The following is a 24,845-nucleotide window of genomic DNA, read 5'->3' as shown; positions in this document are numbered from 1 at the left end:
GCCCCTTCGAACTATTGTATGGGCACCCCGTCCGAGGGCCCCTCAGCCTGGTCAAGGAGGGCTGGGAGGCGCAAGCCCAAGATGCCCCTCCCGACGTCTACCGGTACCTCCGACCCTGCGGAACCAGACTCGGAAGTTCCGGGCCCTGGCAGAAGCCAACCTCGAAGCCAGCCAAGAAGACATGAAACGCTGGTATGACGAAAATGCCTCAACCATCGAGTTCGAGCCGGGCCAGCAAGTCTGGGTCATGTCACCCGTGGACCCCTGCGCCCTGCAGGACAAGTGGACCGGGCCCTTCAAGGTAGTTGAGAGGAAGAGCCCCGTCACGTACCTAGTCGACATGGAGTCCCCGAGGAACCCCCTCCGGGTCCTGCACGCCAACCGGCTCAAGCCCCACTTTGCCCGAACTGAACTAAGCCTGCTGCTGGCTACCGACGATGGGGGCGAAAGTGACTCCGAGCCCCTACCAGACCTCCTGGGGTCCTCTGGCCAAGACGGCTCCTTGGAGGGCGTCCGCCTCTCTGCCACCCTGACACCAGAACAGCGCCATGACTGCCAGAAGCTGCTGCAACCCTTCGCTGCCCTCTTCTCTCTCACGCCCGGGGTGACCCCCTGGTGCATCCACGACGTGGATACGGGGGACAGCCCCCCTGTGCGACACCGCGCTTACAGAGTACCTGACCGAGTCCGAGCCTGCATACAGACCGAGGTCGCCAAGATGCTCGCCCTCGGAGTCATCGAGCCGTCCGACAGCCCGTGGGCCAGCCCGGTGGTTTTGGTGCCGAAGGCCGCCGCCCCCGGCACTGCCCCGAAACTCAGGTTTTGTGTCGACTACCGGGGCCTGAACGCAGTCACCAAGACCGATGCCCACCCCTTGCCACGAGCAGACGAGCTGATCGATCGCTTAGGGGCCGCCCGCTACCTAAGCACCTTTGATCTCACCGCTGGGTACTGGCAGATCAAGCTCACTCCCGGCGCCCAGGAACGATCCGCCTTTTCCACCCCCGATGGGCACTACCACTTTCGGGTAATGCCCTTCGGTATGAAGAACGCCCCAGCGACCTTTCAGAGGCTAGTGAACAAGGTCCTGGCCGGACTAGAAGCCTTCAGTGCGGCCTACCTCGACGACATTGCCGTCTTCAGCGACCACTGGGCCGCGCACCTAGGACACCTCGGGGAAGTCCTGGCCGCTCTCCAAAGAGCCGGACTCACCATTAAGGCCAGTAAATGCCAGATCGGTCAAGGATCTGTGACCTATCTGGGCCACCAGGTGGGGAGTGGCCAGGTGGCGCCCCTCCAGTTAAAGGTCGACGCCATCCAGGCATGGGAGCCCCCCGCAACCCAAACCGCTGTCCGGGCGTTCCTAGGCCTCACAGGCTACTACCGACGATTCATCAAGGATTATGGCAGCATTGTGGGCCCCCTTACGGAGCTCACTTCCAAGAAACAGCCCAAGGTGGTGCACTGGACGCCCCGCTGTCAGACCGCTTTTGAGGCCCTCAAGGCGGCCATGTGCGCTGCCCCGGTGCTACAGGCCCCTGACTACAGCAAGGAATTTGTAGTTCAGACCGATGCCTCGGAGTAGGGGGTCGGGGCGGTCCTCTCCCAGCTGGACGCCAAGGGCCTCGACCGACCTGTGGCCTTTATCAGCCGCCGACTGCTGCCGCGAGAACAGAGGTGGAGCACCATCGAGCGGGAGGCCTTCGCCGTGGTATGGGCTCTCAGGAAGCTCCGGCCCTACCTTTTCGGCACCCACTTCAGGGTCCAAACTGACCACCGGCCCTTGCGGTGACTCATGCAAATGCGGGGCGAGAACCCCAAGTTATTGCGATGGTCCATCTCGCTGCAAGGGATGGACTTCACTGTGGAACACCGGCCTGGCAACGACCACGCCAACGCTGACTGCCTGTCCAGATTCTTCCGCCTCGGCGAGGAGAACCCCCAAGGAGATGAGTGACTCTCCCTGCCTTCAGCTGGGGGGGACGCGTGTGGGAGCCGGCCTCGTGGCGTGGTCCTGTTCCCCCTCGCTAAGCCGCACGAGGTCCCATGCAGCTCGGGGCTCCTCCATTTTGGATTATACGTCACTCCACGTGACCACCTGCGTGACCCCGCTTCACCCGGCCTCTGTCCCAGCGAGGCCCGACATCAAGGCGCCAACCCCTGGCCCGGGGCATACCACGTGAACCCTTCCCACTCCCGGCGGAGGGCAGTATCGATGGGACCCCCAACCGTCTGTTGTAATCTAGGAAGTTTATAATGCATCTACTCTCTGCTTCTGTCCTTGCCTTGCTGCTCAGTCTGTGTGATGTCATCGGAATGTTGAGTGTGTTTGAGTGGAAGGAAAGATGAGTTGGAGATGGGCTGAGCAGCAGGGAGGCTGCTCCTGGTGGGGCATCTATGGATATTACTCAAAGCTTAATCTGAACTTGTTGTGGATCCTATCTAAGAATAAAGCTAAGATACTACTGGACCACATCTCCTGGACTACCTGGCTTTCTTTTAATTACAACACTGGCGACGATTTTCAAAGAACCTGCGTGTTGCTGAAGGACTACCCTGCTACTGAAACTAAGGATCTGACTAACCAAAGGAATTTAAGAAAAAGAATTCCCAAGAAGAAGGATTACGACAGATACGCTCTGGTCAGCCCCACCAGTGTCTCTTGTCAACTAGACAGCCTGCGGACTAGAGCGTTTGACTTTTGTTTAATTTTCGTTTGACTTTCATTTGACTTTCTTCTGTCCTGTGATTTGAAGTACTGGTTTTTCCTGCCTGGCACGCTGCTTGCCTCACACACTTATGGCTGCTCTGCCCGTGCACTGCTAGTGACTGTCTTAACAGTGATCTCACTTCAAAGAGACGCAGTTGGCCTGATCTCCCTGCTGTGTCTCTCTGCTGTGTTTGGACTCTATCAGCACGCTTTGGCTGCATCCTCGGTAGGACAGCTCTGAACTTTCAGCAGCGTGAGCACGTTTCTTTCGTGGGAGAGCACTTTTGGTGTCTGTATTTGAAAAGGTGTTCTGAGCGCAAGCAGTGCACCGTACGTCATGAGAGCCTCCACCCCTGTTTTTATTACGGTGTATCGTTCAACAAGTTGGAGCCAATGTGTATTCTCTTGACTATCACAAGTAAGTGGTTTTGCCTATATTTCAGTTAGAAGGAAACCGCCTTGCAACCATTTGAAATTTCATACTGAGCACGCGTGCCTCTTACCTCTTCACATGCATCAACCTGCGAGTCTTCTATGACGTTTTTTTGTTGCTGTACTGTCTCCAGACGATTTGGTGCAAAAGCGTACCCAGAGCCATCCGGCAGACGCAAGATCAACGTGCCGCCATTTGCTATGTTTACTCTCTGCCGGAAAGACATTGTTTGCACTGTTTTACGTGCTTTGCTTTTACCTTTCGTGATTGATGAAGAGTGATGTTATTATGAGGTACGCTCCACCGAGGGTTTTTTCGAAATTCAGAGATATGGTGGCAACTCACGGAGATTCAGTGTGGTGAATCAATTTTTTTTTTTTTCAAGCATAGAGTTCACTTGTGTTGCCTATCACCTGTGACCATTTTGTTCTATTGACGGTTGCACTGTGTTTGTGGAAGTTAAAATACATTTCTTGCAAAACACTGAATTTCAGGGTGGTCGATTTAAGGGTTCATGCTCTGAAATCCATGGATGTCACTGGACTTTGGACACTGGTTTCACATTGGGTGGAGAGCTCGGGTGAGATATCGCTCACCGGTTGATGTGTCTATTTACTTACTCGAATGTCTCATTTAGGTTTTGTTATGATGAGAATGTCTTCCTTTTGAGTTGTGGTTTGTCTTTGATTTTGTTATTGTATGGAAAAGGGGAGGTGAGTGTGTAGTGTTCCAGGTTATTTTTACGTGTGTAGCAGTCAATATACTTTGTGTGAGTGTAAGGTCTCTCTCACGATTTGGTATGTCATATCACCAGTATATGGTGTTAGGTGTGTGTAGGTGAGAGATTACGTATGTCCTAAGTCCTGGGCTTTTGCTGAAATGGAGGGTGTTTGTGTCACTTTCTTTTTGTGTCACCTTCTAAGTCCTGCGGGTGTAGCTGCACTGAAGTGCGTAAAGGGGTGTTGTAGGGGAGGTGTTTCGTGTTTCCAGTCCTAGGAGCTGGTGTTCATGAGTGTTGTTCTTGTGTGTGTTTGTATGAAAAGAGGGAGAAAGAGAGTATTGTGTCTCTGGTTTTGTGTGTCTCTGGTTTTGTTAGTGTATGTTTTTATATAAATTTTGCCTTGTGCAAGGTGTTGGTCTGTGTGTCACGAGTACGCACGTTAGAAGACTCTTGATCTTGAGACTTCTCAGACTTACCTGTCTGGTTTTTACCATTTAGTTTGTGGTTACCTCGTGTGAGGTGTTGGACTGTGCGTTACGGGTGCGCACATGAGAAGACTCCTTCTTTTGAAGCTTCTCTGACTTGCCTGTTGGTTTTACCCTTTGAATTGGTTCTTACCTCGTGTGAGGTGTTGGATTGTGCGTTACAGGTGCGCACATGAGAGGTCTACCTTTTGAGTAGCTTCTCTGATTTGCTTGTTTGGTTTTACCCTCTGGATTGTTTGTTACCTCGTGTGAGGTGTAGGACTGTGCGTTACGGATGCGCACAAGAGTATTTGTATCATCCTGTTAGGGGTTGCTAAATTACCCTTTAGTGTTACGTTTTGTGGCTTTGTGTTATTCTTGAAGCTCATTGGTTTTTGGGTGTGTCTTTCTATCATCGCACAATTTATTTATTTAGTCTTGTTGCATTAATGTACATTGTTCTGGCATTTTACTATCTTCATATAATGCTTGAAAGTACATTGTTATTGCATTTTACTATCTTCACGATTTGCAAAAAAAAGACATTGTTTTTGCATGTTCATTTTTCCACTAATTTGATGAGGGGGGGATGTGTTGTAATCTAGGAAGTTTATAATGCATCTACTCTCTGCTTCTGTCCTTGCCTTGCTGCTCAGTCTGTGTGATGTCATCGGAATGTTGAGTGTGTTTGAGTGGAAGGAAAGATGAGTTGGAGATGGGCTGAGCAGCAGGGAGGCTGCTCCTGGTGGGGCATCTATGGATATTAATCAAAGCTTAATCTGAACTTGTTGTGGATCCTATCTAAGAATAAAGCTAAGATACTACTGGACCACATCTCCTGGACTACCTGGCTTTCTTTTAATTACAACACCGTCCTTCCACACCTAGGTGCGATCGCCCCACAGCTCTCTGGGGCCTGGCGCCTCTCCTGCTGGGCGTCTGGCCGCTCCCTACCCGGCCTCTCCGCCCCCTCCGGGCGCAAGGGTCCGGACATCAAAGGGCTCCAGTCCTATATCTGGGGCGACCCGACAACAGTTGTATCCTGGAGTCAAGAGCCCTGCTGATCGGATCGCGGCTGACCCTACGGAAGAAGACTCATCCTGAACCCACCCTCTGAGCCCTGCTGACGACGTCGCGGCTCCACCGTGCTTAAAGACCTTCACGAACCTTTGGGGCCCTGCTGACGCTGTCGCGGCCTGACCTTGTTGAACTTTACCATCAGAGCCCAGCTGACCTCGTCGCGGCTCGACCGAAGCGGACCTACCATCGGAGCCCTGCTGACTGTGTCGCGGCTCGACCCAAGCGGAACTACCACCCGAGCCCTGCAGACGCCGTCGCGGCTCTCCACGTCCGAGCCGCTCCGAGACCAGCACTCAAGGTCTGGCGCAGAGCCTTCCCGTACCTGGCTGGTACTAAGACTGTCCCGCTACCTTATCCCTCTAAAGACATTGAGACTCTTATTGGATCCCTCGATCCCACTGTAAATATTGAACGTACTACTATTGATAAAGAACCAAGTTAAGCAACTGATACGGAGTCCTGTGTGGTGGTATTACTGGGCCTAGTACGAACATAGGAGAAGGACCTCCGCTAGGGGGCTTCTCAGCGGCGCTCGGCTATAACTTTGCGGTAGGAAGGTGCCCCGGAGTAGTCTCCCAGACTCCCCCGTGGTCCTCCCTCCAACAGAGGAGATAACAGCAAAACACGCCCCCAAATCCGAAAAGGACGCTGCGTTTCTCCGAGGCATTTCTGCTCTGCCTCGGAGAAAGGCGGTGGTGTCTTCCGGTGCCCTCGGCTTGTTCCTCTTTACTTTGCTCGGGCTGCATAGCTTATTTACATTACTGGTAAATTCACAATACGTCTTTCACAACCAGCTGCACTGTCTATTAATATTAAACTCAACCTAAAAATACTCCATACTTCCTTTCCGTGCGTTGCGTGCTCCCCGCATAACCTCTTTCCTTCTGACACAATCATTTTGCAGAATCTGCTCTTTTTTGCCACGTAGAAACCACATCTGCCTGGCATTGGTGCATGCACACCGTCTTCGACAGGCGCTGCCATTTTTGCAACGATACAGGCTGACTCCAGGCAGAAAGAAACAAATCATGCAGCCATCCCAACACTACCGGCTTGTGTCTAATCAAAACAGAAAGCAGACGTCATTTTCGCAGCCATCTTGGAAAGGGCTGATTAGAAGAAAGTTGACATGGGGAAGTGGGAAAAGTAAGCCTGAACACCTTCAGAACGCACTGTTTATACTCATGTGAAGTTCTCTGCGTGTATTTAGGTGGCTTATGTCATTTACTATGTGTAACATTTCCAACTTATTGCATTTTCTGACCCGCCTTTTCTGGCTCCTTGTTTTCTTTTTCTCTCTGAATCCCCCCTGACTTTCTCTCTTCCTAATTTCTCTCACGCGTCTTTGTTTTCCTTCTTCTTCCCACCGAACCCCCTGACTTTCTCTTTCTAATTTCTCTCACACTCCGTGTCCCCTCTCTCACGCTCCCAGCCTGCCTGTTTAGGTCTCGGCTAGCGATGGCTGCGCTTCCGCAGTCTCGCTCGCGAGACATAATGACTTGGGAGAAGAGGGGCTTGAACCCGCCCCTCTTCTTCCCTGTTCTCCATTGGCTGGCCTAGTAAATGCTGGCCAGCCATTGGAGAAGAGGTCCCGTCACTCTAATCCTGCCCCGTCCTTTTCGGATCGGGGGGCGTGTTTTTGGCGAAAAGTCTCAGGGAGGAGACAACAGCAAAACACGCCCCCGAATCCGAAAACGAGGCTGCGTTTCTCCGAGGCATATCTTCTCTGCCTCGGAGAAAGGCGGTGGTGTCCCGGCGTTGCTCCCTCACCTGATCTCCTTGTTTAGGACTTGTTACTGGAGCTGTGAACAGAAGATTAATTATGTTGACGGTTTCGCAAAGATGGGCGAATAATTGGGCCTTTTAGGTAAGCCGTAAATGCAAAACTCCCTCCCTCTCAATCTCCCTGTCCCTCCTCGCCCCTTCTCCGGGGCCCTCCGCTCTCCGCTTCGGTGCGCACTCCCTTCCTCTCGTCGCATTTCTTCCCCTTCCGCTCTAATTCGCTTCCTCTCCACACGTCTTCTCTCACGCATGCACTTTCACGGGCTCTCCTCTCCGCACATGCCTCCTCTTCGCTCTTCTACTCTCCCAGGTGCGCATCCCTTGTCTCCCATATACTTTCCTGCACGCGCAGTCCTCTCCCCAGCTACATTACCTTCTAAACTCGACGTCTCTCCCACAAGCACAGCTATTCCTCCCCTGCTCCACTTCGATTCCCTTTCTAACCTCTGCTTCTGCCCCACGTGTTCATTCCTTCTCCCCGCTTCTCTCCACATGGCCATTCACTACTTCAGTCGCTCGGTGTCTTCCATATGCAGTCTTTTCGTCACTGTATTGCTTTTACGAGTGCCGATGTCCTCTGGCTTCCAACGCCTCTCTCACCTACACATGCCCCTCTTCTTGTATCGCAGGGGGGGCAGCTCTCCTCCGTACCTCACTCGCTCCTTTTACATTCCCTCTACTTCTCGTCTACGGACACGTGTCCTTCTTCTACTTCTCCACCACCACAGTATGTGTCTCCACTCGCCCTTGGCACTGGAGAGACTGAAACACATCCTGTGTCATTATGGACACAGTTTCCCGTCCTGTACTTTTGTGTGACCACACTATGCATTCTGGGGGTTGTAGTCCTGCTTTGCTTCCATTAGACTAACACAGCTGAAAACCATGATTTGTAGATGAAAAAATTAATGACGGGAGTGACTCTAGTCCCACTAAACCTTGGAAGTGATTATTCACACACACCCATGCATGCACGTATGCAAACACACACACACACACTCTCTCAAAAGGTGCACTGCCTTCTCACAAACACATGTTTGTAAAACAGGTTCTTTAACCCAGCATGCCATCTTACTGGCATAAAACCTCTGATCAGCTGAACTCTGCTGCAAACACTTAACCTCCTGAGGTATCTCACTGCTACTGAAGCTTGTCACCGGAAAGTGATGAAGATGTCAAAGGCCTTGTTCAGGTCTGGGCAGAGGCATTGCTTCCATGCTAGTCAGGACCCTTCTGCTGCCTGCCATTCCCACATCCACTGGTGGTAATTGTTCTCAACTAATGACATCTCTGAATGGCTGTTTTGTGGAAACAGCACCTGGTGGAGACTCCCCAGCTGTGGAGAATTATGGGCCTACAGGCAGTGCAGCAGAGACATCCTGGGGCAGTCTCAAGGGATTTATTGCGCTTCACCAGGCCATGAGGGCTACAAGGCACCATGTCAACCCCAAGGGTTACCTTCTCTGGGGGCACAAGTACCTCCCCCACTCCCAGCAAAAGGGGAAACCTCTCCTGCATGCCAGTTGTATCTCTGAGGACATTTCTGGGATTCCCCCTTTGTCAGCTGGTGTTTGTGCATAACATGGCTTCTGGGTCGAGGTTTGGTTGGCCACTGGCAAAGACAGGGATACCACCACCTGACTGGCGCTAGCCGGCCTCTGCTTTCTAGGTGGCACCCGTGTGGCAATATCTTGCTGATGGGACTCTAATGCTACTCAAACCTGATGTTTAAACCATGGTAATATTTTCGCAGATACCTTAGTGCTTAGATGTACTATAAAGTCTTCCAAATTGTTGGTTATTTAATGTTTTCTCCCCCTGATGCCTCTGACCCCCTCTCCCCACAACCCCCTATGCTTCCAATGCCTCTTATACCATCCTCGTCCCACACTTGTATCACGTTTTCTAATTGGGGGCACCTTTGTGAGTGCCGGGAAAATATGAGACTCGCACCCCTCTAATCGTATTGAGCAGAATACACCCCCCCCCCTCCCCCCCCCCCACTCATCTCAACTCCCTCATGAACATTCTGATGTAGTGACGTCCGCCCTCTTCCTTCTCTCCGTTACTCTACCCACCTCATATTTTACAAGTAATACGGGAGGCACATGGATCCGAGCACTAGTGCAATTCCACGCACTTGGGAAGCATGCAGCAGGGCCCGTATTACGCAGGCGTTACGCTGCAGCACACCATGACACTGACCCCGATTACAGTGCGGAAGGAAACTCTGACATATTACGCCTGCGTGGAGGAGAGCGCATTAGAGAAAGACAGAGCCACTGTCCGAAACTACTACTTCATGTTTCCCCGGAGGAGGAACATTTCTCTTTTAAAATTGAACATCTCCCCTCGCAGGCGGGGCAGTGTGTATCAAGAGATAAGAGGCTGGTGACGTCGGTCGAAAGGGATGGCTAGGTGCCCCGAGTGAACGAGTGGTGATGCTGTGGGCTGTTCTGCCTCAGTAGGTAAGAAGCGATGGGCACTGAGCTCACAGGGAGTAACAAGCATTTACAATGCAACGGTCTCGGCATTGTTAAAGTTAGAGCTATTGGCATTGCTCATGACAACGCCGTTTCTTTAAATGTTTTTTTTAAAAAAACATAAACAAAAATAATGTCATGAGCAATGCCAATAGCTCTAACTTTACCAATGCCGAGACCATTGCATTGTAAATGCTTGTTTTCTTTTTCCCTCCGAATCCCGCCTGACTTTCTCTCTTCCTAATTTCTCTCACGCGTCTTTGTTTTCCTTCTTCTTCCCACCGAACCCCCTGACTTTCTCTCTTTCTAATTTCTCTCACACTCCGTGTCCCCTCTCTCACGCTCTCAGCCTGAGCCCCGCCCTGCTAGCTGCCCCATCCGCGGGGCTCCCCGAGGACCATACACTCCGAAGAGCGGGGTCCCCATCACACCACACTTGGCCATAGTACTGGAAAAATCTTGCATCCGTGGTCTGGGAAAGGGAGCGCTGGCAGCCAGCAGAACGGGGAGAGGAGGCGAGAGTCTCACTCACCGATAGCCGTGGACCCGGCCAGGCTTGAGCGCTCCGGAAAGAGGTGGGCGAGCCAACAAATGAACAGGGAGAGCCGAGCCAGAGCCGAGTCAAGGTTCTGGCTCGGATCTTCGAGCCTGTGCACGAGCCCAGCCCTGAAAATGGCTGCGATGTAACTCGTACAACACAAATCATGTAAAATGTGATCAAGTCCCTTCAAAATTTAAAACAGTGCATTTCTTAAAGATGTAGAAACTTTGCCATTGATACCTCACATTATGAAACCGCGCCAAGAACTACATAGAGGGATAGTTTTTAAACATGAACCATTACTTAAATAAGTGGCAGGATATGGGTCATATAAACACTGTACGTGGCCCAGAATATTATAGAGCCACAATAGCATACTCTGAACGCACCTATTTGAAAGTGCTTTAATAGGTGATTATGAAGGAAAGAGAGTTTTGGTGAAAATAAATATTTGCCTAAGTTCACACAATTTAAGAGGGGAAGCCGCGATTTATCCACCCTTTCTGGGTTCACGTTGTACAAAGCAGCCAGTAAATAGCTATCTGTTTGTCTTCTCTTATGCTAAAGATCTGTTTTTACCTATGTGCATTTTGCTGTAGTTTGTATTTTGTAAAAACTCGAAACGCAGGTACTTTCCATTGCCAACACTTACATTACACGTGGCCACCATTCTTTGTTTATAGAGATGGGCAGGTTAGGTGATTTGCCCAGAATCACAGGATGTTGAGCGCTGCCGAGACTCAACCCTGGCTGCCAAGTTCCGAAGTCCGCAGCTCTGGCCCTAACCGCAACATCCAGGACCAGGAAGAAGGAGGGGAGTGGCAAAAGGCACATGAAAGCTCGGCTCGTCGTGGTCTCGAGGTTCCAACAGGGCCTCAAGCCGAGCCAGAGCCGAGCTTCAGGCTCGAGCCTGGTCCAAACTTTCAGTGGATTGCCCACCTCTTAATTCTGGGCCATTGCGTCCCAGAGCTTCCGATGCACGACACAGGAAGAGTGGATGGAAGCAAGGAATACCTTTGTACCTAGGACCCCTTTCCTATTTTTGTGACCCCCAACTGTTGACGACTAAATCCTGACTTATATCTGAGAGAGAGGGACCTCCCCACCAGACACATGCGCACGCACATCCAGACCCGGGCATTTCTTTCACTGGATCCAGGGACCTTACTTCAATTGATCCAACCGAACGCAGCAGAACCACAACTCCCAGAATGCACAGTGCTGGTAAACAAACATCACTTAGCACTGCTTCCTGGTGACCCGGGGCCGTCCGGTCCTTATCAGCAGCAGGGGGCTGTAATGTTTCAACCCCCCGGGCTGTCAATACCACCTTTTGGGAAATGCAGACGTCTTTTGTGGCCATGTATTTCCGGTCGTAGACTGTGTAATTACACAGAGAGCGTCTGGTATAGCACCTCTGCTGTTTCTAGGTGCTACGAACAACTAGTGTCACTATGACCCAGAGCGATGGTGCTCAATATACTGACCCCGGCAGGAGGAGGGCTGGGAGTTGATCCTGAAGTGTGACCTGCAGTGACCGCAGATGTCAGCAGCGAGCGCCGGACCGCCACGCCCTCACCTCACGATGGGCAGGTACAAGCAGCCAGGGAGCCTCGGGACTGGCTCCTTCCCAGGCCTGGCTCAGGGCCACTCCCTCCCCACAGGAGGCATAAAGACCAGGCCGAGGCTCCCCACCAGACACATGCGCACGCACATCCAGACCGGGGCATTTCTTTATCAACTCACTTTAATATCGAAACAAAAACTCGAGCTTCGAGCAACTGGAGGTCTGCCATCCAGGTACTAGCCAGGACCAGGCCTGCTTAGCTCCGAGATCAGGTGAATGCAGGGTGGTAAGGCCCTGGCCTGTAAAGCTGATTAATGACTTGCTTCAGCATCTGCAGGCGCAGTGCCGACATGCCAGAGGTGCCTTTTCACAGGTCTAGCGGCATTGCCCATCGCCGGAATTCCATCACATCCTCTCCCAACGGCGCACCACAGCCGAACCCGCTGGGCCGTGGTACACTTTACTGTTAACGGTTGCCTGTAAATGATCTGGTTTAATTTGAAGCTGTATGCAGCTCCGCATATGCCTCATAATGTATGTTGGGTGGCTCTGTATTTGTATGTGGGTGACTGTGTATGTATGTGGCTCTGTATCTGTATGGCTCTGTATATGTGTGTGAGTAGCTCTGTATGTGTGTATGGGTGGCTCTGTATGTGTAGATCAATGACATAGTGTATGTCTACATCTATGTGACTAGGTCTATATGTCTATGTAGTTGATTCTCTCTCTAAAACTACCTCACTATCTCTCTACCTCTCTCTCTCACTACCTCACTCTCTCACTACCTCACTCTCTCTCTCTCTCTCTCTCTCACTATCTCAATCACTCTCTCTCACTAACTCACTCTCTCTCTCTACCTAACTATCTACATCACTCTCTCTCACTCACTACCACAATCACTCTCTATCTCACTACCTCACTGTTTCTATCTCACTAACTCACTTTCACTCTCTTTCACTACCTCTCTCTCTATCTCACTACATCACAACATCACTCTATGCTTATATATCACTACCTCACAACATCCCTCTCCCTCGCTACCTCACTCTTTCACTACCTCACTCTCTCTATCTCACTACCTCACTCTCTATCTCACTACCTCACTCTCTATCTACCTCTCTCTCTCACTACCTCACTCTCTCTCTGCTAATGCAATAGGTATCACATATGCAAAAAAAAGCTAATGCCATTAGAAATAGCAATGCCATTTACTTAGGGGTACAAAAATGATTAAAAAAAATAATGAGCAATACCAATAGCTCTACCTATAATATTGCCGAGACCATTGCATTGTAAATGCTTGTTATCTTGTGGAATCGAGTTTGAAATCGTTTTTTTCTCGGTTTTTTTTTATTGGTCATCACGATCGGCACCAGTTACAAAAGCACATAAAGACAAAGGATTGTGTTTATTTCTAGATATATAAACAAACAAAGCTCTATATATTTAAGCAAACAAGCCATTTTATGAACAATTACTAATTCTAATGAAAGCATTTTGGCTCCACCGTGCTTTTTGAAGATTGCAGGTAAGCCACCCACTCCATGGCACAAATGGTGAAGAGTTTTTACAAATTATTTGGAGGCTTTAGATGCCCTTGAGTATTCTCCATCTAGAAAACGGGCTATTTTATTTAATCATTTCGGTGATGCAGGACAACAATTATTTGACAGTCTTCCTATTGTCCAAAATCCATCATCTGATGATTCTTGGAATGTTTATTCTGAAGCCTTAGCTTGGTTGGGTAAACAGTACAAAGATGAACCCTCAATAATGGTCGAACGGCATTTGTTTTTTAAACGAAAACAGTCTGCAGAGGAATCCATTGAGGATTATTTAGCAACGCTAAGGGTTCTTGCTACAAAGTGTGAATTTGGGTCCTATTTGGATACGGCACTTCGAGCCCAGCTAGTTTTTAACTGTTACAACAAAAAAATACAAGAACGCATATTAACTTGTAAAAATCCTACCTTGGATGAAGTCATGATCATCGCTAAGAGCATTGAGTGTTCAGTTACATCATCTAGAATTTTAGCGGAGACTTCTAATTCATCTAGCAACTCCAAGGTTATGAACATTGATACTGATAATTGTAATCAAATTGAAGTTAATGCTGTTGCAAATCGTTTAAAAGACACAAAAGTCTTTGAACGCAAACCTAACATTTTTTGTTACAGGTGTGGATCGAAGTTTCATGTTGGTAACAATCCAAAGTGTCCAGCTCAAGGCAAGAGATGTAATAATTGCAAAAAAATTGGTCATTTCTTTACTATGTGTAGGTTACCCAGGGACAAAAGCAAAGTGAACCACATTTACACTGATGATGATATTTGTGATGCTTTAAATGTATCTTCTTTGTCTATACATGTTAATTCTCTTGATGGAAAAAAAGTTAAAGGGCCTAATTTTAAAGTTTTAATAGGTCAAATTGAAATGGAAGTAATGGCAGATTCGGGTTCGCCGATTACGATCTTAGATGAAAAAACATTTTATAAGCTATGGACAAACACAAAATTAATAGCTACTGATGTAAATCCCAAAGCGTTCGGTGAGTATGACATCATCATGCGAGGTTATTTTAATGATACAATTAATTTTAAAGGAAGAGTCCTCAATACAAAAATGTATGTTGCTTTGGATGGTAAAGACATTTTAGGTTGGCGTGATCAAGCAGGTCTGGGTATACTGTTGAAACCTGGTCTTCCGGAACCTGTTGTTCTTGGTGATTTTCCGGTGTTATCAGTTGATGATGACAGAATACATGACCCTATGCTTAGCAAATTATTTGACCAATATAAACCTGTGTTCAGTACTGAAATTGGTCTGGTCAAAAATTTTGAACACACTATTAAACTTAAAGATAAGGTTTTTCCTGTTATTCAAAAAGTACGCCCTATTCCTCTTTCTGTTAGGGAGGATCTCAAAAAACACTTAGATCAATTGTGTTCTCAGGATATTATTTGTCCAGTGGAATCATCAGAATGGGTTTCTGCTGCAGTGGTAGCACGTAAGCTCTCTGGCGATATTCGTCTATGTGTGGATTTGAGGATTCTCAATCGTAACATTGTTGTGGATGCCCACCCTTGACCTAAAATCCATGATATGCTTGCTAAATTAGGTCGCAGCAAATTCTTTTCCACTATTGATTTACGCTCAGCATATCACCAAATCCCGTTTATCTGTTAAGTCTCAACCTTTAACTACTTTTGTTACGCCGTTTGGTGTTTACATGTATAAGAAACTTCCTTTTGGATTAGCATCTGCGGCACGTATATTTCAGAGATTAATGGACAAGATTTTTGACAATTGCTTGGGTATTCAAGCTTTTCAAGATGATATTTTAGTACACTCTGAAACATTAGAACAACATTACACCTTACTTGAAAAAGTTTTGCAAAATTTACAAAAAAATGGTATGACTGTAAATATTAACAAATGCAAATTTCTTACGCAGGATGTAGACTATTTGGGTCACAATTTATCAAAAGAAGGTATCAAACCAAAAAATTCATTGTTGGATGCAATCAAAAATGCACCGGCTCCCTTAGACAAGGATTCTCTGAGAGCATTCCTTGGATTAAGTGAGTACTATGCTCGGTATGCTCTGGTTGTACAGCCTCTTAGGAATTTGTTAAAAAACATGCTAAGTTTGAGTGGTCTGCTGACCCGGATGAGGCTTTCAAATCAGTTAAACAATTAATTGTTAATGCCCCTGCAATCAAGCCATTTACGTATGGTATTCAAAGCATTATAACCGTTGATGCCAGTGCTAAAGGTCTTGGGGCTGTTTTGAGTCAGATGATTATTGGACAGGAGTGTACGATAGCTTTTGCTTCTCGTACTTTAACGTCTGCTGAACTCAATTACAGCACCATCGAGCGTGAAGCTTTAGCTTGCACTTGGTCTGTCGAAAAATTTTGCACGTATATTTGGGGAACCAAATTTCAGTTATTTACAGATCATAAACCATTAATGTATATGCTGGGTGGTAGTTCCTCGCATCTTCTCGCTTGGTGAGGTTGTTAGCTAGACTTCAGGAATTCAACTTTGATATAAAGTATCTTCCTGGTGGCAAAAATATTCGAGCCGATTGTCTTTCGCGTATTCCGCTTCCTCACAGTCAAGAGACTCTTGATATTGATGATGACTTTGAATGTGTTTTCTCTGTTGAGGATGTCATACAAACCTACAAGATCACGCAGGATGATTGGGTGCAAAGTTTTCAACAAGATGATTGTTAAAAAGTTTCTTGTCAATGGTTGGCCTTTGGATCGGAGTTTATCTGTAGAAGAGAAAAATTTTGCACAGATTGCTTCTGAATTATCTTGTTCTAGTGACATTTTAATGCGACAGGATAAATTTGTTCCTCCGAGGGGTATCAGAGATAAGATTATTTCTCTAGCTCATGAAGGACATCCAGGTACCACTGCTACTGTTAACAAAATTAAACTTGTGTATTGGTGGCCTGGCATTGACAATCAAGTAAAAATTCATGTTAACCAATGTCCTCAATGTCTTTTCTATGACAAACATTGGAAGTCATCTAATTCTCCTCTGTGTCCTGTTGAATGGCCTTCTGCAGCATGGAAAAAAATCGGTTTAGATTATTCGGGCCCATTTTCTGTTTTCACTTCAGAAAAAAAATACCTTATTGTTGCTGTAGATTATTTTTCAAAGTGGATATATTTTTCTTTTGTCAAAAATGCAGATTCTGATACCGCTATTTTATTTCTGCAACGCTTATTTTACACAGAAGGAACACCTGATGATGTTGTAACTGACAATGCCTCTCATTTTACTGCTCGTGATTTTGAATTGTTTTTAAGTAAGTTGGACATCAAACATACTCTTGCTCCTCTGTATAGTCCTTCTACAAACGGATTGGTTGAGCGTGCCAACAGATTGTTAAAAGACGCTGTACAAACAGCTGTAAATAATGGATTAAACATTCCCTCTTTCTTATTCCAGAAAGTATGGAACTACAATACCACACCACACACTACTACAGGTGTTTCACCTTTCACGTTGTTAAGAGGCCGCATACCAACTTCTAAACTTAATCCTTCATGGTTACTGGAGAAATCTTCTCATGTTCCTCTTGATTTAAACACAATTAGGGATCGCATAATTAAAAACTGTTATAAACATGACTATGATAAACGATTCCATGTTGTTGATAAACCTTTATTTCCTGGTGATTGGGTTTTGATTCGGAAACCCATTAAGGTTTCTAAAGGTCACTCAAAATTTTCATCTCCTGTTCAAGTTATACGAGTTTCTCGAATGTCTGCTCTTCTACAAGATAGAGGTTGGTGGAACAAAAACTGCACTTATTAAAATTACCAACAAACAAGCTGCCATTATTTCGGAAAACAAAACTAACACTAATGTTACAGATAGTTCAGATCAAAATTGGTTTGGTGTCTGTGACAATATTGGTTCTCAATCTGGGTCCTCTGGTCATTCATCTCATAGTAATTTGCATCAATTTGATAGAGGGGATTCTATGGTAACTTCATCTCATCCGGTTTCTCCTTGTTTAACATCTGATAAAGGAGAAGGTGATGGTAGTGGTAGAAATCTTGCAGGGTCAAGATTATGAACAGCACCTATTCGTTTCCGTGATTATGTTATGACTTAATCATATTTTGTATTTACTTTCGGTTCTCAATGATATTTCTTTAGTGCATGGGTAAATTTCTGTTGGTGTAAAAGGGGAGGGTGTGTAGTAAGTTGATTGTAATATATTATTGTCTATGTGGTTGCTGTAACTTTATAGAACATAGTGATGTAAGCAAAATGTAGAATTCAGTCTGATTCTAGAATGTTGGGTGAATTTCTAATGGGAATAGTCGTGGGTCATTTACTTCTGAAATAAACCTACATTTAAATCTTCAAGAAATCCTGTGTTCCTGAAAGTTATTTCTGCTCTGAACGTGAAGAGAGCTCACTACAGCAGATCACATACAACCCCGGACCCGAGAATGACACTCAGCCAGTCCCGTATTTTCACGATTTGCTGTTTAACCTTTCTCGTTATTATAGGTATTTACTGCAAGTTATGGAATACTTGGCGCTTTTAAATTAAAATCCTGCAATGGGTGAAGGCCAAGGTGCCGGACAGGACACGCTGGATTCACTTTTCCAACTATTTTCATGACAAAAAGTTGAATAGGAGTTAAAGATGTGTACAGGCATGTTGCAAATAATGTTGCTTTTGTAGCTGCCGAGACTTGCAAAGTGATGTCTTTCACTGTGAGTCGATATAAAGAAAGACACAGAAGGCATTGAAATCAAATGACATTTCATCACATTGCGGCATGCCAGTGTGCTGTGGCATGCACCAGCATTAAACACTGTAGTGCAATACAGTATCACATAGAAACATACCCCGTATTTATATCTGGTGTGCCTCACAGTTTTTCATCAAACTCTAGTGCCCCATTTTAATGCTTTCTAAACTCTGATTTACCTTCCAGATGTATGTTTTTGTGGCAAGCAGTGGCTGTAGGGAAACTATTTGAACTGTAAAGCAACAGAGGATAGGAAAGGAAACACCAGCTGCCCTCTCCTTTCCTGCCCCCTCTGTACAGGCTGTATCACAACTATCAAAACTTTCAGTGGGCTTGTGAGTCAACCGATTGCTTACCTCTCATTGGCTTTCTTGTCACTCTAATCTGCTTGCCTCTTAGTCGATGACTTTCCTTCCCTTTCATGGGTTTTTCTTTCCCTTGAAGCAGTGCTTCTGCATTATCCTTGTAAATGGATGACGGCTCACATTCAGGGAACTACTTGTTGCTCTTTTTTTTTTTTCTCCGCACTACCTGGGAGTCATGTTTTATTGCTCTCTCAACCATGGTCTACTTCCCCTCTTGAATATCGGGCCCTACGCTCTGTCGATTAACCCCCCCCCCTCGCTTGTCCATTGCTTACCCCAATTTTTCTGTCGGTGTGTCTTTTTTAATGTATTTTTATTTTCCTCCCCTGCACCTTGTTGCAACTCCCTGGCGTGCTCCCTTCTCCCGGCATTGACTTCTTCACCCTCCCCTTGTAGTCTTTGCGTTCTTATTACTTCTGTCAAGGTCTGGCAGCTGATATTTGCTAGGAGGGGACATCTTTTGCTCTGATGCACTTTCACGCTTTTTTTAATGTACTTTTCCAGGATTGGTACCCACTATCGTGAATAATGGCACATGCATGCCTACACATGTGTGCTTATATATTATTGTGTTATGTCTTTAATTTTTATTTGTTTTACTTTTGTTGATGTGGGACATCGTCAGTAAAACCCATCGGCAGCACCAAAAGGTCGGGTAACACCATTGAAAGGTGGAACCTAATGACTTTGCCAATGCCTATTTTATTCAGGTCTCCCAGCTGGTCGATTTGGTTGTAATTTGAGGGTGTGGTGGAAACAGTGTGGTACAATAGGCTGCTACTGGCATTCGTACATTACTGGACGAAGGACCCTGCTCTTGGGTCGTGGACGGGAGGCCCTGCATCTTGAGTCCTCCATCCTTGTGCCGAGGCATAAATGCAGTTTGGCACCAAGCAAGTGCCCTAGGTGTGCTAGTAAGGGCTTTGTTGTGTAGTCCAGTAGCACAGAGGCGCTGTGAGGAGCTAGGGGAGTGGTGCGGCGAGCAACAAGTAAAGTAGCATGTGGTTGTTTTTGTCTCAGTTTGCCAGCAGCAAAGGTCCTGTTGTAGCAAGCGGCCTGTATTTGCATAAAACAGATCATTGCCGTCCTTGCACTCTTTAATAGCGCAAGGATATGTTAACCGTCTTCTAACACGGCCTGATGGCTCATTCTTTTGTTACCCTTGTACAATTCTTTACCTATAGTTATCTCTTATTCAGTGTGTCAGTGATGTGGAAACCTACACTCTAGGACAATGTGACTGTTTACCTTTCAGCTGCAGTCTACAGTCACAACTGCTGGCTATCTGGATTTGTGTCATGCTACATTTATCTAGAAGCACATACCCATGCCCTCTGGTCCCCAGCAGAGGAGTTTGCAGAACAAACTCCCTCTTATGCTTACCCTCTGGGCACATGTACAGAGCCCTATTAGAACAGTATTCCAATGTTTTGACTCGTTATGATAATTTGCAAACCAGTCTAGAAATGCTGTGCACTTTCCAGCTCACCGTACCATGCAGCTGGCAGCCTTTTGGGACTCCGCCCGTCACCCCCCCCCCCCCCCTCTTTCTCCTCCCCCCCTCCAAAAAAAACCGGGAAGTTCATTTTAGGGAGGGGGTAAAATAAACAAATGCATAGCTTTTAAATGTTTGATGTGGCATAGTTCAAGTCCTGAACAGTACTAAATGAGCATATTTCATCCATAGCGCGACGCCTTATGTAGAGAAAAATGTAAATCGTCCAGCAGAAGGGACTTCCGGCTGAAGACTGCAAACAAAAAGTATAAATGGGAGAAAAGGCCTCAGGCACTCCTTAGATTCTGTGAGTGAACCCAAACCAACCAGTAGGTGGGCGGTTCACTTTTAATAACAACAAGATTTGATAAGAAACGATCCTGAAGGCGTCTTGTCTGATATAGATGCACTGGATTAAGTCTCTTTGCATGGCTCTTTGAAGCAATGGATAGAGTTTTGGAACTTCTAGTGCTGCTGTGTAGACATTGAGAAGTTGTGGTTTCAAGTCCCACAGTGTGATTTGTTTTATGTAATGTTAAAGTTTGAAGACCATGTTATGGCTTGAAGCACTGTACATTATTCTAGGTAAATGAAGGTGAAGTGTGGACTGGGTGTGGATTTGATGACAAAGTGGGGCTTAGTTCTTGTGGGACTTATCTGTAATATGTTGATTCCATTTATCGGTGCATAATTTGATCCAGTATTTCTCCCTATTTAAATCACCATCTATAACTTTCCATGCAAGTTATTGGGTTGATATTATTCCACACCAATACAGCGTCGATATTATTCCACAGCAATACAGCGTCAGCGTTTGCCTATTTAAGTGGATTAAGTCCAGTAATAGCATTAGATATGGCGCCAAACCCATTTTTGGATACATGAATCGTCCAATGCTTTATCTAACAACGTCTGAATCATTGCTGAGAGGGTACAGTAAATAAAACTCCTGTTAAATATATGCACAAAAGCATGTCCCATTGTAAAATATTTTTGAAATCCCTGGTGCTAATGTCATATCACTTCCTTAGTTGTTTGGCTCTCTACAAGAGCTGTAGGAAAAATAAATTGTGCATTTTGATTTTGCACTTTTTTCCATTTAGCTGATGTGATTGTTGGTTTGTGAATTTATATAACGCGGTAGCTTGCCTATGGGCTTCTAGGTGCTATTGAAAATTGAATTGAAAAATTAAAAAATCCTAGTGATCTTAGCGGCTTTAGCTAGTTGTTAAGGAAATGACTACATTTACAAACCATTCCTAAGTTTCAGAAGATCCCGCTTCCTGTGTAGGGAAGAGGGCATGATACATAATAAAGCTGTTGGTATGGAAAATTCTCTGCCTCATGGCCATGGCCATTTAAAATAGAACTTGTGCTCTGTTAGCCTATCTCAGTTTGCAGTCTGGTCTGTCCAACCGCGACCAATTGGTTCCTGATGATTCAGACTGAGTGTATGGTAGTTGTGGACTGTGCCAGTGACTTACATTTTTTTTCTTCATTCATCTGCAACTACTATAGTGTTTGTTCACTTGGGGGTAGGTAGAGCATGATGTAGTATGAGTCTGGCCACACTGTTGTTTTGGACTTTACAATACAGTGGATCCCTGTTTTCGGGAGACCAAAAACTTGATGTTGAAGCAGTCCAATCTGGAGGGTATAAAAGCGTTCAGCCCTGTGACTTTGTGAGGAAAGCTGAAATAAAATAGCATTTTTGGAGGCCTTGCCTGTAGAGAGTTTTGGGAAACCTTATGTTACCAATACAATAATACATGCATATACAAATGCGTGATACAGTAGAAAGAGAATGGGCTTTTTAGTCAGCTCTCTTCAGCAACTGGCATTTTTTAAGGTTTGGCGTTAGTTGGGTGGGCTGTCGTAAAGGAAAGCCATGACATTTCGGGGAAGGTTGCATGAATTTTCCATTAATTTCCTTATTGGCTCTTCTAATTTGGCTTGACTTTAAATAGTCCCTTGTGGTAATGTCAGTAACCTCTTCCATGTTCCTCAGATCATTCAGCTTCCTTTTGGTCTCTGTATCTGTGCCTATCTCTGCAGGTTTGGCTCCTCTACCGCCCATCACTGCTCATGCATTTGGATTTCCATTCAAGAACTTCTGATGGCATGTAAGTTGGTTCTCATGCAGCCAAACCACTTTGCCAGCTGCTTGATGGTTTGTTTGTGTTAATAGACATTGCATAGCAGTGGCCATGTTACAAATATGTTGGTTGGATATGAAGTGGTGCATCTTGTATGTCTGGAAGAAGAGCAGTTTGGTTTTACTCTAGAAGGGAAGCAATTGGGCGGTACACACATTTGGCCCTGATCTGTAAGTTTCCTTCCTGTTGTTAACTCTTGAATATGTATCCAGCTGATGTTTTGGAGCACTAAGCATTACAGCTCCAGAGAGTGTGCTGCAGGACAACATCTTTGGTGCTGAAAGGATGAAAAATAGTACACACAGTCATGTTGTTTTTAGGTCTGTCTTGACCATTGAGGAGTGATCAACAGAAAAAGGGCTTTAAGAAGTAGTAGTGAGAGAGGGCCATAGGGTCCACCCACTTGTTGTTTGAAGGTGTGTGCTTTTTATTGAAAGAGTGCTTGTGGTGCACAGAGTATGCTCAATACAGTAAGGGTTATAGTGACAAGCCACTGATAAAGGTTATAGTTCTGTTCGGTTCTTTGCACAAACGTTATGTCAGATGCCATAGGTCTGATGTTTTTACTATAAAAAGTTATGGCAGGCAGTAAGATCTCCGTATTTATTGTTAAAAACCTATGCAAAAGCTAACACGCCTGCAAGGATTTATTGTTATGCCGCTCTTTTAAAGACTTTGCACAGGTATTTTGCTGCATAGAATCTCATAGAATACCGTGATCAGAAAGGGTTTTGGTATTATGAATACCTCTCTAATAAACTCACTACATAGAAGACTTGCACTGCGATAATCCTTGTTAGGTCCTTAGGATATACTGTATATTGTTTTGCCAACTATAACTTGTGTATCATGGTCCAAAACCTTATTCTTATTCCTCAGTAAAGTAAAAGTACATAAAAACAATCATCATAACATTTTGCACTAAATGCAGCACAATAAAACTCATAACCATGCATAGATACAATTCCATTAAAATGAGTCCACTCGCAAATTTTTCCTTATTAAAATCTGCCATATATAAGAGCTCATTGCACAGCAGACCAGTGGGTTATTTGGTTGTTGTGAAAATTGCAAAGCTGGACTGCACTGTTTTATGTTAAATATTTTAAAAAGAGGTAGGACAATTTGTTTTCTGGGCAGCTCATAACACTGACAAAAAATGCAATGTGCAAATTCGTTGGGGGGGGGAGGGGGGGACACACCCTCACAAGGGCACGTAGAAAGATCTGACAAAGAATAGCAATAAGCAGGGAACCCCACCATCAGTCAATCAATCAATCAGGGTCTGTAAAGCATGGTTGCTCACCCATGAGGGTCTCAAGGTGCTTGAGGGGGAGGTGGGCTGCTGAACCGTCTGAGCACTGGGGTTCAGTTGAAGAGACCGGTCTTGAGATCCTTCCTGAATTGGGATAGCGACAGGGATTGGCTGAGGTGGAGAGGCAGGGTGTTCCAGGTCTTGGCGGCGAGGTAGTAGAAGGATCTTCCTCCGGTTTTAGTCTTGTGGATCCGAGGGACGGTGGCCAGGGCCAGCTGGGCGGAGTGAAGGTGTCTGGTGGGTACGTGGAATGAGAGGCGGTGCTCCAGGTATGCTGGCCCTGCGTTGTGGAGGGATTGTAGGTGTGGCAAAAGATTAGTTCTAAATCTGGTCCAAATAAACCAGTGCTGGGCATTTTGCACTAGGGTCCGGTAAGCTTGTAGGCCCTCCTGAGGAGACTATTATAAACATATGTTTACCTCTGAACCCATAAATCACAGTACTATTTGATCATCAGTCCTTTTTATTGACTGAGAAAACCAATATAATTTTGCTTTTTTTTCAATTTTCTATATACAGGGTAAACTCTACAACAATAGGCTCCTTCGTTTTTTACAATATTCACACATATATCCTGTACATAATATTTACATTTTTTTACACAAACATATACAAAAGACAAATAATATGACGTTATGTAACTAGGTTATACACCATTAGTTTTTTCAAGTCCGTAAGAAAAAAGTCCAATATTATACACCTTTGGGACCTTAAACTGATTGTTCCTCAAAGTAGTTGGATTTTACTGGTCCTATGCAGAGTCAGAAACAATGTTTTCAATGTTCAGGCATGGGGTAACCTTATATTTATTAGGTTCCTTTTATTTAGGGGAGGGAAAAAAAGAGAAATTATTTCCGCTATCCCTGTTTTTTCAGGATCTCTGCTAGACTGATTTTTATATAGCCTACGCGTTTCGACCTTTGTATATGGACCTACAAAGTCGTGGAAAGGTCTTCTTCAGGGCTTGCTTTACTGTGGTGTGGACATCTATTCTTGCTGGTCTCCTATACTCTTGGTTAGCCTGTGTGGCTCAAACCGATAGTGTTCTTTTGACCAGGCTGTGTTCCAATTCGATGGAGGATACCTGTTCGTTTCTTTGCTGGTATCTCTTATGTTGTTTTTAATGGATTCCAAAGCCGTTTGAAGTTTTGATTTTTCAAAGGGAGAAGGCTTGAAGTTCCTTTTTCTTGCTCTTCGTAATCCTCGCGTTCTCGCTACTGTGGAGCTGTCAGCTCCTGAGGAGACATCATGCTATATGCAAAAACAGATGACTGATTTTACCATCGCCCATCTTTTCCTCATGGCCTTATTACGAGCACAGAGTTTCTACTTGTCGATCTCCTCACAGCAAGACTTTACATATCTCAGCCACAGGATCTCCAGACCTTGATATCCATAAGGATCAGTTTATTCAAAACAGTTTCCAATCGCGACCATATA

At 45.7% G+C, this 24,845-nt stretch overlaps 1 protein-coding gene across 5 annotated transcripts in view; it reads left to right on the top strand.

Annotated features, from left to right (window-relative positions):
- MED25 (mediator complex subunit 25) overlaps positions 1-24,845 on the top strand; it is a 277,582-nt gene that overhangs the window by 155,273 nt on the left and 97,464 nt on the right. Inside the window, exon 3 of one of the 5 annotated variants that reach the window (XM_085616235.1) lies at positions 21,990-22,057. The exons of the other annotated variants lie outside the window; for them this stretch is intronic. The gene's annotated coding sequence lies outside the window, so the exon portion shown is untranslated. The remainder of the gene's footprint in view (positions 1-21,989; positions 22,058-24,845) is intronic. 5 annotated transcript variants of the gene reach the window in all.

Source organism: Triturus cristatus, chromosome 7 (assembly GCF_964204655.1).
Source record: "Triturus cristatus chromosome 7, aTriCri1.1, whole genome shotgun sequence".
Taxonomy (NCBI): Eukaryota; Metazoa; Chordata; class Amphibia; order Caudata; family Salamandridae; genus Triturus; species Triturus cristatus.
This window is presented reverse-complemented; position numbering and strand designations above follow the sequence as displayed.